Raw genomic sequence first — 13,184 nt, forward strand, 5'->3', positions numbered from 1 at the left:
GGGCTCCTTGCTTCCTGGATGGATGCCGCTTCATTGTTGCAATCCCTGTTCCCCTTCCCTGGCACTTTCTTTCTCTCTGCTCCTTCAGCCTCCACTCCCCTCTTCCAGTTCTGGATGCCTCTTCCACATACCCACTGGCTGCTAACCTATGCCCCCATAATGTTCATATGGGTACGTCTATACGGCCCACAGGAGTAAGGCTACCAGGGTCAACAGACGCAGGCTATCCGAGCTTGTGCGAATGCTTGAAAAATAGCTGTGTGGATGGTGCTTTGAAGTTGCAGCCTGGGTTCTGAAGCCTTGAGAATGGGGGTGGGCTTCAGAGCCTGAGTCCAGCCCAAGACACAACTTCAAAGCACTGTCCACACAGTTATTTTTAGAGCACTAGAGTGAAGCCCCGCTAGCCCAAGCCTGTCAACCCAAGCTGGGAGGCTTGCTTCTGCAGGCTGCATAAACATACCTTATGAGTCCCTGCCCAGCTATTAAGCTCCACAATTACTCCTGTCGTTGATCAGTCCTTAAACTTGTTAAACATTCTAAAATTCCTAGACAAAAAACTTCATTAAACTTCAAATACAGTGAAACCATTTGAGGGAGTTTCAGCCCTCAAGATTCAATTTCCTCACCACAAAACTGGAGCCTGGATGAACCCAGGAAAGCACGGGAGTCTGGAATTGGCTTCCAGTGGGGACTGCCCTGTAAGTAAAGCTTCCCAAACATTTTGTTTTTGATAAAGGATAGTTGGACAGCCTCATGCATTTATTGACATCGTCATCAATATAGGCAACTATCTTCTTCAGCAATTCCCCTCTATGTTTGTCACTCTCTGACAACAACAATCACCAGCTAAGTTGTCTGGAAAATTTAAAAGTGTACATGTGATCAATGGTGGAAAATCTTGGGAATGTATTCTTGCTTTAAAAATGCTTTTCCATGAAGTACATTTCTGCACACAACATGCCTCAGCTACAAAGGGACCTATTCTTTTTGAGATGCACAGATGCATGACTCCCATTGACAGGAGTTATGAGAGTGCATCGATAGGAGAATAGGCTTCAAAGTGTCTACATTTACCAAACATTGATCCATCCTAGAAGCACTTTTTAAGACTGACACATTCTTTCCCCTACTGCATTTTCCTCTCAGCTCTTCAGAAACAATAGACTGCAGTAGCTGACTAGACTCAATACCATGAAAAAAATCCTCAAACTGAAATACCATTAAAGCTATGGCACAAAACCTCTAAAGCCACAAAATTCAAGTTATTTGTCTAGGAGATAAGAGTAGCACAAAGACTTTTCACATTTCTTGGTCAGCTCTTGATAGGGGCTGTTTTATTTGTTATGACGTGGAGAACATTGTATTGTATAGTTGTTTTTTTAGACACACACTTTTCTCAGGTAAACTGTCTGCATTCAGAACACAACACAGATAATTTTCCTGAGAGAGACACTTGTCTCAGGAGAATACCCAGGGCTCAGTCAAGCAGCACAGGCATTGTCTCATGTTGGAGCAATGCAAATCCATACTGCCCCCAGGGGAAGCTACGGATGATAGGCTTCTCTCCCCCTAACTCCAGAGCCTCACCAGTGCACAAGGGAAGCACGACTGCTACTAGATCTCTTAAGAAGGCACAACATACTTCCCTTGCTGTGTTGGGCCCATTCAATGGGCCAGTGTGAAAGAAGCACCCTCTTTGGAGTGATGTGAACCACCAGGATGCACTCAGGGACAGCACTGTGACAAGCCAATGAGTAGGGCATGCAAGGACTGGGGAGGCTCCTTATGCATTTTTCACCCCCTACAGACCCACATAAGGCAGGACACAGTCTGACCCCTGGTTAACACTTGAATAAGGATGTATTTCTCCCAATGGATGGATGGCAGCACTAAGGTGACCAGACGTCCCGATTTTATCGGGACTGTCCCGATATTTGCTTGTTTGTCCCGCGTCCCAACCAATGTTTGGTCGGGACACGGGACAAACAAGCAATTTTTGCCCTCCGCTCCGGCTCGTGCACCGACTCCACCCCCTCCTTCCCCCATTGGATAGCTCCCCAAATCCCCGGCCCAGCCTCCTCACTGCCCCATTGGATCCCTCCCCAAATCCCTGCCTCTTCCCCAAGCACGCCGCATTCCTCCTCCCTCCCAGGCAAGCGCTGGAGGGAGGAGGCCCGGGGACGGCGGGGTGAGTCCGGCCTGGCCCCGGCCCGAGTGCAGACAGGAGGGTGGGGCGGTACCTGCAGGGGGGCAGCCCTGGGTCTGGCATGGGGAACCGGCTCTCTACACGCCCATGGATGGGGGTGGGTGGGCAGCAGCTGCCCGCATGGGGACTTCGGTTCCTTGGGGCTTCACCTCCGCCACGTGCGCCCCGGCGCGGAAGCGGCAGGGACCCGAGCGGGCATAAGCCAGCTCGGTGCACGCAGGCTCTCGGCCCCGCGCAGCGTGCACGGTAAAATCGCGCGGAGCCTCCGCTGCCGCTGCGCTCCATTCCCCAGTGCATGGCTGGAGCTTGAACCCGCGCGGAGGGACAGGTCAGGTGTGAGCGGGGCTGCGAAAGCCTTGCCTCGGACCCTGACTGTGAAAGCCCCTGCTCCCCCCACTCCGGGGCCGCTAATCTGACGGGATTGCATGGGGGGAGGTGGAGACGAGGTGTGGGGGGGGCGGGGGGGCGCTCCGGCTTTTTTTTTTTTTTTCCCCTCCGCGGCCATTTTTTTCATTCTCTCCCCCCCCGATATTTCAGTTGTGTCATCTGGTCACCCTAGGCAGCATATGGCTCTTAGGACACTTTTTTTTTTTTAAACAGATTATGGTGTTTGGTGTAAATACGTTTCAGCACGTAATAAAATTCTTAAGAACTGTGTCTCAAATGTAAGCGCTGTGCTTGCACAGAAAGCACTTTTCAAAGGTTTGTCAAAATAATGAAAGAAACTGACTGTTCTAGTGGACTTGCAGCTTTCTATCTGTCAGTTTTAAGTCTAAGGCATCCAAAACGCATAAAATCTATTCTGGGCTGAGGCTTGTTTTTTAAAGGTCTCCCTGGGAGTAGGAAAGGTTTTAATAATTGCTTGACAATGTTTATGTAATGCAGCTTTAACAAAGGAGGTTGTCTGTCATTTGCGTATGTGTATCTTGAATTATAAACCACTGAAAGTAGATTATTAAGGAAGTGCTGATACAACCTCAGTTATGGTCATGCAAACCCATCAGCATAAGAACAGTCTTTGGGCGTATTCTTTATTTTTGTACTAAACTCACATTAATGTTTGTGGCAAGTCTGTGCATGGAACTAGGTTAGGTTGGCCTTGTACCTGTATCTTATGTACTGTATGATATCTGAGTTAAATTTTCTTAACATTTGTCACTACCTATTTTTAGTACACACCACATTTGTATTTATATTATTGTAAACTACTTCAGTTATGTGAATGTAACTTGTAAAACAGAAAGAATGATTGCTGACGCCATGATTTTTAGAAAGTTATATAGTATACATTACTTATTTCAAGACTTTTCCAGAACTCTTATTATAACCCCATTGTTCTTATTCCAAACACTTATTCTATACGTAGGGTTGCCAGGTGTCCAGTTTTCAACCAGAACACCCGTTCGAAAAGAGACCCTGGTGGCTCCAGTCAACACCGCTGACCGGGCCATTAAAAGTCTGGTTGGCACAGGGCTGGCAGGTTCCCTACCTGGCTCCACACAGCTCCCAGGAAGCAGCGACATGTCCCTCGGCTCCTAAGTAGAGGGATGGCCACGGGGGCTCCATGTGCTGCCCCCGCCCTGCGTGCCGGCTCCGCAGCTCCCATTGTCTGGGAACTGCAACACCTGGCCATGCCTCCGCCTAGGAGCTGAGGTACATGTCACCGTTTGCAGAGAGCTGCTCGAGGTGAGCACCACCCGGAGCCCACACCCCTCACCACGCCCCAACCCACAGCCCGCACCCAAATTCCCTCCCGGAGCCCGCACCCCTTCCCGCACCTGCCCCCCACACCCCAAACCCCTGCCCCAGACTGGATCCCCCTTCCACACCCTAAACCCCTCATTTCTGGCCCCACCCTGGACCCCCATGCCCTCAGCCCACAGTCCATATCCCCTACCCCTGCCTCAGCCCAGACCCCCCTCCCACACCCCAAACCCCTTTGCCCCAGCCCAGAGCCTCCTCCTGCACCCCAAACCTGTCATCCCCAGCCCCACCCCAGAGCCTGCACCCCCAGCCCAGAACCCATATCCTCTCCCGCACCCCAATCCCCTGCCCCAGCCCGGTGAAAATGAGCGAGTGAGTGAGGGTGGGGGAGAGCGAGCAACAAAGGGAGAGGGGATGGAGTGGGGGGGGGGGAGAACAAGGCCTTGTAGAAGCAGTGGGGCAAAGGGCGGGGCAGGGGTGTGCCGTTTTGTGCAATTAGAAAGTTGGCAACCCTACTATAATGCCTTATGATATAGTCACCCCCGGCAGTTTATTCTCTTATAATCAGTGAGCTTCTTTGATACATCAAAATATGTCACCCTAGCTCAGGGATATTTCCTACGGTGTTTGTTTCCTGCCTCTTAAGTTTAGAAGCTGTTGTCAACAGCAAATGATAATGAGAATACTAACTGGTCTAAAATTCATTCATATCTTCATCCAAAACTTATTTCAGACAGATGAGTTTTGAATTCGGCTCATAATGCACTGTAAGGATTACAAACTTTATAGTTTGATAAATATTCCTGCACTGTTTAAAAATGTTTTTTCTTTGCAACCATCCTGTGCATTTGTTTTTTGTAAACATATACTTTGCAAAGACACATGGTTTTCAAGATGTCTGAATTAATATCTGAGGGATGCAATAAACCTCCAATAAAATTACAATGGGTATAAGAGGACTTGCATTCAAAGCAAATTTGTTTGTTAATAATTGGACACTGACCTCCATGTCAATTTATTGGTATCCGACGTACATTCCTGGCGTGATCCTGCTTCCATTACCTTCAATGGGACTGGATTGGGCCCTCAATAATTATATGTGGTGAAATCCTTGACCCATTGAACTCAATGGGAATTTTCCTATGGCCTTCAAATAGAGCCATGCTTTCTCCCATGTTTGTGTGGATTCTACATTTTGCTGCTTTTGTGGTGAGTGATAGATTTCCTGTGTCATAAAGTACAGGAAGTGCTGAACTAGCCATTCAGTTGTTGGCCATTCTACTGAGTCTTACCGCAAGGGTACTGCTTAGTCTAATTGTGGTGGCAGTTTCTGTGATCTGGAAACTTTTCTATTAGGAACCTGAGTCCACATTTCACATAGTCGCCATCACATGGTAACAGGCTTTCATTTGCTATTGACTGATATCTGCTGGGAGAGCAATACAGCGGTGCACAGACAATCCAGGAAGTTTTTGGAAAGTGTAGGGGACAATTTCCTGGTGCAAGTGCTGGAGGAACCAACTAGGGGCAGAGCTCTTCTAGACCTGCTGCTTACAAACTGGGAAGAATTAGTAGGGGAAGCAAAAGTGGATGGGAACCTGGGAGGCAGTGACCATGAGATGGTCGAGTTCAGCATCCTGACACAAGGAAGAAAGGAGAGTAGCACAATACGGACCCTGGACTTCAGAAAAGCAGACTTTGACTCCCTCAGGGAACTGATGGGCAGGATCCCCTGGGAGAATAACATGAGGGGGAAAGGAGACCAGGAGAGCTGGCTGTATTTTAAAGAATCCTTATTGAGGTTGCAGGAAAAAAACATGCCAATGTGTAGAAAGAATAGTAAATATGGCAGGCGACCAGCTTGGCTTAACAATGACTTGCTGATCTTAAATGCAAAAAAGAAGCTTACAAGAAGTGGAAGATTGGACAAATGACCAGGGAGGAGTATAAAAATATTGCTCAGGCATGCAGGAGTGAAATCAGGAAGGCCAAATCACACTTGGAGTTGCAGCTAGCAAGAGATGTTAAGAGTAACAAGAAGGGTTTCTTCAGGTATGTTAGCAACAAGAAGAAAGTCAAGGAAAGTGTGGGCCCCTTACTGAATAAGGGAGGCAACCTAGTGACAGAGGATGTGGAAAAAGCTAATGTACTTAATGCCTTTTTTGCCTCTGTCTTCACAAACAAGGTCAGCTCCCAGACTGCTGCACTGGGCAGCCCAGTATGGGGAGGAGGTGACCAGCCCTCTGTGGAGAAAGAAGTGGTTCGGGACTATTTAGAAAAACTGGACGAGCACAAGTCCATGGGGCCGGATGCACTGCATCCGAGGGTGCTAAAGGAGCTGGCGGATGTGATTGCAGAGCCATTGGCCATTATCTTTGAAAACTCATGGCGATCGGGGGAGGTCCCAGATGACTGGAAAAAGGCTAATGTAGTGCCCATCTTTAAAAAAGGGAAGGAGGAGGATCCGGGGAACTACAGGCCAGTCAGCCTCACCTCAGTCCCTGGAAAAGTCATGGAGCAGGTCCTCAAGGAATCAACTCTGAAGCACTTAGAGGAGAGGAAAGTGATCAGGAACAGTCAGCATGGATTCACCAAGGGCAAGTCATGCCTGACTAACCTAATTGCCTTCTTTGAGGAGATAACTGGGTCTGTGGATGAGGGGAAAGCAGTGGGCGTGGTATTCCTTGACTTTAGCAAAGCTTTTGATATGGTCTCCCACAGTATTCTTGCCGGCAAATTAAAGTATGGGCTGGATGAATGGACTATAAGGTGGATAGAAAGCTGGCTAGATAGTCGGGCTCAACGGGTAGTGATCAACGGCTCCATGTCTAGTTGGCAGCTGGTTTCAAGTGGAGTGCCCCAAGGGTCAGTCCTGGGGCCGGTTTTGTTCAATATCTTCATTAATGATCTGGAGGATGGCGTGGACTGCACTCTCAGCAAGTTTGCAGATGACACTAAACTGGGAGGAGTGGTAGATACGCTGGAGGGTAGGGATAGGATACAGAGAGACCTAGACAAATTAGAGGATTGGGCCAAAAGAAACCTGATGAGGTTCAACAAGGACAAGTGCCCACACCCCCCCCAGCCCTCTGCCCCGACCTCGAGTTGCCCCCAACACCCAGCCTTCTGCCCTGCACCCCCCCACACCCCCAGCCCTCTGCCCTGACCTCCCCCAACACCCAGCCTTCTGCCCTGCACCCCCCCACACCCCAGCCCTCTGCCCTGACCTCCCCCAACACCCAGCCTTCTGCCCTGCACCTCCCCACCCCCCCAGCCCTCTGCCCTGACCTCCCCCCAACACCCAGCCTTCTGCCCTGCACCTCCACACACCCCCAGCCCTCTGCCCTGAACCCCCCCCCGCACACCCAGCCTCCTGCCCTGCACCTCCCCACACCCCCAGCCCTCTGCCCTGACCCCCAGCCCTCTGCCCTTACCCCTGAACACCCCACACATCCAGCCTTCTGCCCTGCACCCCCACACACACCCAGCCCTCTGCCCTGACCCCTGAACCCCCCACATCCCCAGCCTTCTGCCCTGCACCCCCACACCTGCCAGCCTTCTGCCCTGACCCCTGAATCCCCCCACACCCCCGGCCTTCTGCCCTGAACCCCCCACATCCCCACTGCCCTCTGCCCTGACCTCTGAACCCCCACCACACACCCAGCCTTCTGCCCTGCACCCTCTGCCCTGACCCCTGAACCCCCCCAGGTCTGGGGTCCCGGCTGCCGGCCCCTTGCCAGCCAGCGTCCCAGCCACAGGCCCCGCTCAGCCCGCTGCAGGCCTAGGTGAACAGAACCCCAGGCTGGAAGCGGGCTGAGCAGGCTGGCGGCGTAAGATCATTTTAATTTAATTTTAAATGAAGCTTCTTAAACATTTTGAAAACCTTGTTTACTTTACATACAACAATAGTTTAGTTATATATTATAGACTTATAGAGAGAGACCTTCTAAAAAACGTTAACATGTATTACCGGCACGCGAAACCTTAAATTAAAGTGAATAAATGAAGACTCAGCACACCACTTCTGAAAGGTTGCCGACCCCTGCTCTACGGTCTAAACTCCGAGCTCCCTGGGGCTGGTTGGCTGTTGGATTTGCAAAGTGGAAGATCTACCTACCCCGCTACTAAAAATCTCCTGCACGATGTGGGGCATGTGTCCCCCCACAATGACAGCTCCATGACATAAGGGAGATATGAACACCCTGCAGGGTCTCCTTGAACCCTTCACAGTGTTTGACCCCTGGGATTTTAAGGCCTGATCCAAAGTCTTCTGAAGTCTGTTTGCGTCAATGGGCTTTGAATTACCAGCAGTCATTTTGTAGCCCTAGCTATAAAACATCTTTATCTGGTTATATTTATAGTGCTTACTATAATAAGGTGCAGACTATACAGGATGTGTTGTGAATCCTACTAGGAAGACAATTACATAGATATGCAATGAATAACATTTATTTCTCATTTACATTTAGATTTATAAAAAACATTCTTCCATAAAGCACAGGGCAAATATACCCAATGTAATAAAACACATGTATCTAAATATGAGCACATCTCTTTCAGGAAGTTGGAAAGTAAAGAAGGCCATCATCTATTACAGCCTGATCTTGTAAGGTGCACGGCTGCACACCCTCACGTCCCAAGAAGTCTGAAGCACCACGCAAGACTGGGCCTCTGGAAAGTCAATGTGCTTTGAAGGGCAGTAAACAAAGGCTCTGTCAGAGCAGCTGCTAGGAGCAAGTCCCAAGGTAAAGTAGTCTGGTAGCCAAATGCACGTTTTTGGCAGTACCTTGTTTCAGTGTCAGTACAATGTCTGGATGTGGATTCTGAATTTCCAGACCCTAAATTCAAAGAAATTATCTGATGACACCTTGTCACTGTTGAACATTTTGAAATATGAACACTTAACTTATTACCATCTCCCTCCTGATTCACAAGTCAAGTGGCCAGGGCCTTTGCTAGCCATTTGGGTGCCCTATGCAGCCCCCCCACGTATGCTGCGTATGCTTAAGGACGGCCCTGCAAGTGGCAGAGAAAACACTTTCTCTGAATTTCAGTCGTTTTTTAAATGATGACTTCACACTAATATTTTGTTATGGAACATAATTCACTAGGCGTTACGTATGTTATGTCTGTGTTAGTATCCGTGTTAGCAGACCTTGTTAGTACGTCTCCTTGTCGTCCCTCCATGCCTGAACCGAGACAAAAGGCATATTCTTCTTGCTCCCTCAGAGCATACTCACGTAAATTCTTACATGCACTCATAAGAATTAATTTTCAAATACTGGACAATTATAGACATCATAAACCAGACAGTTATTCTCTTCATTCACCAATCCCTTAAATCCCACTAAACACCTAGAGCAATAGTAAACATTGTCAGTGGTAGAGTGGCACCACCATCCAATGTAGATTATATACTTACAACTGGAATTTGTCAAATGCAAGAATTTCAACGTAGCTGGCCCACAGCATTCTATGCTAGCATACTGAGTAGAGACAGCTTCTCCAGGGTCTGGTCGGCACCAGGCCCTGACTGGTATGGCCAGTCCTCGGGTCGGTCACAGGCTGCAGGAGTCTCCCCAGCGGGAGCTAGGCCCCCAGCGTCTGGCTTCTCTGGCGGCCAGCCAGCTTCTGAGCCCTGGGGTGGGGCTTTTATACTTCCTGTCCTGCGCTCTGACCTTTGGGGGACAGGCGCAGGCTCCAGTGGCTCCGCCCACTTTGGCATCCGGAGGGGCTCGTCCCTCTCTGGTGCGGCTGGGAGCCAGACCGCCTCACTACACACACCCCCACTCAATGCTGGCTCCCGTTCATCAGGGCCAGGCCCTTCCATGCCTCCCAAGCGGGACAGAAAGTCTGCATTTTCGTGGTCCTTCCCGGCCCTATGGCGAACCGTAAAGGCACAGGGCTGTAGCGCCAGGTACCAACGCTGTAGTCTCATATTATTATCATCCTTCATCCGGGCCAGCCACTGGAGTGCAGCATGATCAGTGACCAACGTGAACGGGACTCCAAGGACATAGTAACGCAAGGCGTCACAAGCCCACTTTACTGCAAGGGCCTCCTTCTCCACCACCGCGTAGTTATTTTTCTGGGGAAACAACTTCCGGCTAATGTAGATGACCCGATGTTCTTCCCCACCCACTTCTTGGGATAGGACGGCCCCAAGTCCTACGTCTGAGGCATCTGTCTGGAAGATGAACGGCTGGTCAAAATCGGGGCTATATAGGACCGGTTCACGGCAGAGACTTGCCTTGAGAGTCTGGAAGGCCTTGTCGCACTCTCGGGTCCAAACTACTTGCCAAGGGCTGTCCTTGGTCAACAGCCCGGTCAAAGGGGCTGCAATCGCCGCGAATTGGGGAATAAACCGCCGATAGTAGCCAGCCAGTCCCAGGAACTGGTGTACCTTGCGTTTTGTGGCAGGCGGTGGGCAGGTTGCAATGGCCTGAACTTTTCCCACGAGGGGCTTCACCTGTCCGTTCCCTATGGTATACCCCAGATTGGCTGGCAAGAAACTACCTAGGTGGCATTTCTTCGGGTTGGCTGTTAACCCCGCTGCCCGCAGGGATCTCAGGACCACCGCTACCCGCTCTAGGTGGTTCTCCCAATGGCGGTTATAGACAACCACATCATCAAGGTAGGCGGCTGCGTAGTCCCGATAGGGTTGGAGGAGGCGGTCCATCAGCTGTTGAAACGTGGCTGGGGCCCCATGGAGGCCAAAGGGCATCTGAGTAAACTGATACAGACCCGTGGGGGTGGCAAAGGCGGTCTTCTCCCTGGAGGCCGGGTCAAGAGGGATCTGCCAGTATCCCTTGCTTAGATCAAGGGTGGTGATGAAGCGGGCCTCTCCTAACCGGCCCAGCAGTTCATCTATCCGGGGCATCAGGTACGCATCGAACTTTGAGATGCATTGACGCGTCGGAAATCGATGCAGAACCGTTGTGTGCCATCAGGCTTAGGTACCAGTGCTACCGGGCTGCGCCATTCGCTCTGCGATGGTTCGATGACTCCCAGGTCCAGCATGGCCTGTACTTCTTCTTCAACAACCTGCTGCACGTGATATGGCAAGGGCCTGGTAGCGCCCAAGATCACCACCCCAGGTTCTGTCTGAATAGTATGATGGACGAGGGTTGTGTATCCTGGTTGGGCTGTGAAAGTGCGCGGAAACGCTTGTAGGAGACACTGGGTCTGCTTAAGTTGCTCCTCAGTCAGTGTCTCCCCGAGCTGGGATCCTGCGGGGTCCTCTGGACGTGTTACATGGGGACCCAGCTCAGGTTCCGGTGGGTAAGGGTTAATTAAGAGTCCCTCTCGCTCCCGCCAGGGTTTGAGGAGGTTGATATGGTACAGTTGAGTTTTCTTGCACCGGTCGGGCTGGTTGATCTCATACGTGACAGGCCCGACCTTTTGGACCACCTCATAAGGCCCTTGCCAATGGGCCAGAATCTTGGACTCACTCGAGGGGAGGAGGAGTAAAACTCGATCACCGGGTTGGAAGTCGCGGGTCCGTGCGTCCCGGTTGTAGGTCTGGGCCTGAGTATCTTGGGCGGCCTTCAAATTCTCCCGAGCCAGGGCCCCAGCCTGAGTAAGGCGCTCCTGGAGCTGGAGTACGTATTTTAAGAGGCCTTGGGTAGGCGACGGGGCTTGCTCCCATGTCTCCCTCATTAGGTCCAACAGTCCACGCGGGAGGCGACCATATAACAGTTCAAAAGGGGAAAACTTTGTAGAGGACTGGGGAACCTCCCGAACTGCCAGGAGCAGAGGTGGGAATAGCTGGTCCCATCGGCGGAGATCTTCTTGGGGGAACTTGCGTAACATGTCCTTGAGGGTCCGGTTAAACCGTTTGACCAACCCGTCGGTCTGTGGATGGTAGACCGACGTGCGTAGTTGCTTGATCCCCAGAAGCTCACACACCTGTCGCAACAGCCGGGAAGTAAAGTTGGTGCCCTGGTCCGTGAAAATCTCCCAGGGCAGGCCTACGCGAGCGAAGACCTTCACGAGCTCACCCGCTATGGTGCGGGCCGTGATGCTTCGGAGGGGTATTGCCTCTGGGAAACGGGTAGCATAATCCACCATGACCAATATATACTGAAACCCGGCGATGCTTTTTGGGAGAGGTCCCACCAGGTCCATGGCCACACACTCGAAGGGGGTTTCGACCAAGGGCATGGGGACCAGGGGGGCCTTGGGGGTCTGTGGAGGAGCAGCCAACTGGCAGTCCGGACAGGACTTACAGTAGTTCCTCACGTCCTGGTGTACGCCAGGCCAGAAGAAGCGCATCAATATTCGGGACAGAGTCTTCTCCTGGCCCAAGTGTCCGGCCGCCGGGACGTCATGGGCTAGTTTCATGACGGCTCGCCGGTGGCATCGGGGCACGAGTAGTTGGGTCTGGGAATCCCCTGTGCGGGGGTCCCGCTCGACCCGATAGAGGCGATCCTGCCACAGTTCAAAGTGTGGCCACTGTGTCGCCCGGTGTGGATCAATGACGGCGCCATCGACAGCGGCCACCTGCTCGTATGCCCGCTTGAGTGTGGGATCAGCCTTTTGATCACGGCAAAAGTCGGTGTGAAGCGAGGGCTCACCAATAGCTTCTGGGGGCGAGTCCTCAGGTTCTTCCCTCGGTTCGTTATGGTTGGGTGCCTCCCCCTCTTCTGCCCAGGCCTCCGGGGGCGGGGGGTCTCCTTCCAAGACTGGGGTGACCCTCGGGCTTTCCCCGGTGTTGCAGCAGAGGACTTCTGGGAACACCGGCCAGTCCCGCCCCAGGATCACCAGATATGCGAGGTGCGGGGCCAGACCAACCACCATCGGTGACCCCATCCACAGTTAGCTGGGCTCGAATACTGGGGTAGGGTCGTACGTCCCCATGAATACACTGTAGCCGGATCATCCCCAGGCGGGCGTCGGCCTGGAGGCCTAGGCTTTGGCGGATCAGCGTCTGGCCGCAGCCTGAATCAATTAGGACCACGGTTGGGTAACCCTCGACAACCACTGGCACCGTAATCTTGGTGGCCTGTGGACGTCGGGCACAGGCTTCTCCTGTGCAGACCTGGCTGAAGCTGCAATCCATCGCTGTGCAGTCCCGTTGTAAATGGCCATATTTCCCACAGGAAAAACAGGGCCCAAGGTCCGACCATCCAGGCCGTGGCAGTGTTCCCACCGCTCCGCGGGGAGGGCTCCAGTTGGTTCCTCGCGGAACTGGTCGAGGTCCTAGGGCTTGTCGCACCGGGGCCTCGGCCGGACGGGGTCGGGGCTCCGGACCCCGTGAGGGAATTTGTGAGTC

This window comes from Emys orbicularis, chromosome 1, assembly GCF_028017835.1.
Source record: "Emys orbicularis isolate rEmyOrb1 chromosome 1, rEmyOrb1.hap1, whole genome shotgun sequence".
Taxonomy (NCBI): Eukaryota; Metazoa; Chordata; order Testudines; family Emydidae; genus Emys; species Emys orbicularis.